Below are 2,781 nucleotides of genomic sequence, written 5' to 3' on the forward strand. Positions count from 1 at the left end.
AATTCACTGAAGAGCATAGCTGAGTGGAGATGAAGAGAATAATTATAAGCCCAGTTACAACCTCAAAGAAGCAATTTAGCCATTTAAAATTTATAATGGTGGTTTTGTTATAACCTAGTTAAAATTTGTGCTGGAAAAACATTGTAGTTAAATTCAACTAAATTTTTAAAATAATTCTCTTCAACTGGAATTATAGTTTGCTAACAAATGTCATGTTAAAAATTAGGCAATTAATAAATTGGGTGTTCATTTAATAAATTAAAAAAAATTTTTCATTTATGTATGTGTTTTGTGTCCCTGGCTTTATCTACACATATTTTCAAAGAAGATTGCAACATGAGTAATTAAGTAACAGAAATAACATCAACATATATACTATATTTATTACATTGCTATTGAAATCTGCATTTCATTGAAAATTGCTATATGCTTGCAGGAAAATTTTGGAGATCATAGGATATATCAGCTTATTCTAAGAGATATTCTCTTTCAAATAACTTTTCTTTTTTGACCTTAAATCAACATTTATAGAATTTAATAACTCCATGTGCACTTATAATGAAGGAACTATATTACACATCAAGGCTTAAACATAAAAAAAGGACAGCCCAATTTTGAATGCCAACGGGCACAAAAGGAGTTTTCAATAGCCACTCAAGAAAGAGACAGTGTAATCAGCTCTGTATGATGGGCACAGTGTTTCCTAGATGTCTCACATCTTACCAGTGCTCACAGCCATGTCTTCTGGGTACTCTTCTATTCAACGTTTCATTTTTCCTCTGAATTGGAAGCCAACTACTTCCAGATAGAGTTCTAATGAGTAACATGAGTTGGACTCTCACAAGGTGCTGGATCTGGCCCTTAGCACTTTGTATCCGTGATTTATTTAGTCTTTCTAGTCCAATGAAGCAGGCAGTGTTCCTAAATCTATTCATGTATATGAAAACAGAGTGGTTAAGGGACTTGCTCAAGGTTGCACAGCTAATAAGTAGAAGAACTTACGTTCAATTTAACTTTGCCTGAGTGCAGATACCTCCTCCAACAACTGGACTCCACTGCTACTTTAACAAGTGACTGTATTATCAGTGCAAAGTTGACTTTATATCTGACTAGCTTATCAGGACTACTTGAAATTAAAAAGAAATGTATAAACACACATTGATGGAATGTCCAATCAAACAAAACATAAATAGTTGAACGCCAAGCAATGAGGACGATCTCACTTTAGTTACATTATCATTCAGCACTTAAACTCCTAAAATTTCCAGAGATTTTACTATAGATAAAAAAAAAAAAGGAGTTGTAATTATATCTCAGAGATGTGCAGAAGAACTGGCCTTTGCACCCTCACTCAATTGCAAATTTCCACACCTGTTACTAGTGGGTCTCTGAAAAGAGTTTGTCTCCTCAGGGTATTTCCTACCAAGCTATGGCAGACTGACATACAGAGATGACTCTAACCACAAATAGCCTCTCAATGAGAGTTACTTAAACACATTCCCACCTGAAAGGTAGTGGGGGAAAACAAGCTGTCAGCCCTCCCCAAAGATTCTCAGGTGTCAATTATTCAGTAGGACCATCTGGATATTTATTTTTTAAAATAGAATGCTAATTGAATTTTTCCTTTATCTGTGGATATATATATATATACATATATTTTTTTTTCATGCAGACACATGGTCTGGAAGACATCTTTTTACCAGATTTCGTGTCAAGTAGAATTTTCTAGAACCTGCATCTGTGGTATGACTATCTGCTGAAATACTTTCTCACCAAGAGAGACATTCATCATTATGAGATTTTTCATTGAGAGATCACAAACAAAATATTTATGACAAAGAAAATCCCTTGTATTTTATATTTTTTAACTTTATAGGTTTATGTATCCTCTACCAGATAAAAAACAGAATATTCCCCTTAAAAGGAGTTATAATTTTATTTTCAATAGTGCATATTGTTATAATTTTTAAACCAACATGTTGGTTACTTTTACAAACACAAGCAGATTTATTCAAGAAAATGTTACAAACATGAGGAAATTACTTCAAAATTTAAGCAAGCCCCCCCCCGACGCCATCTTCTGCAAGAGTGGGTAGAAATAAATGTTCCTTTAATTCTCATAATTCTTTTTGTTTTGATGAAAGATAATTTGATAAAAGATATTTAAGGGTGATTGTCACAAAGACATAGACCGTTCTTCTTAAAAAAAAAAAAAAAGAAGGTAGAGAAGAAAACAGTTTTTAAAAACTAATCTCAAGATCCTGGAAAAATTAATCTACGGTGACAGGATCTGAAAGCTCTAAATACCTTGAGGATTGATGATTACTTCAAAACAGTGGTCAGAGACTTCCTCTATCACTATCATTAGTCAAAGAGATCAACAGTCTAACCCCTTGAAGTTAATCTTATCCTCATGAATCCTTTTTGAATTATGCACTAACTACTTCACTTTTATTTGTAAGCTCATCCTAAGTGGGAGAGTGTTTCTCCTCATCTTTCTCTTCTTACCTGGGATTCTAAGCCTTCCACCACGGCACTGGTCTAGAATTAATTCTTATGCTAGTTACTTCTGGCTCATATTCCAAGGAAGTATTGAGAACATTGCAAATGCAGACATTGCTGGTGGATCTTGGGTTTGGCTGTCTCCTCTCACTTCCACAGTTTAATAAATCCTGAAGCCCAAGCCAGCAATCACAGCAATCAACCCAACTCATGGTCCTTCCTTTGCATGAGGGGCTTTTTGTCCCAGTTCCCCTACACAAGTCAAACTTCTGACCACCT

Source organism: Eulemur rufifrons, chromosome 29 (assembly GCF_041146395.1).
Source record: "Eulemur rufifrons isolate Redbay chromosome 29, OSU_ERuf_1, whole genome shotgun sequence".
Classification (NCBI taxonomy): domain Eukaryota; kingdom Metazoa; phylum Chordata; class Mammalia; order Primates; family Lemuridae; genus Eulemur; species Eulemur rufifrons.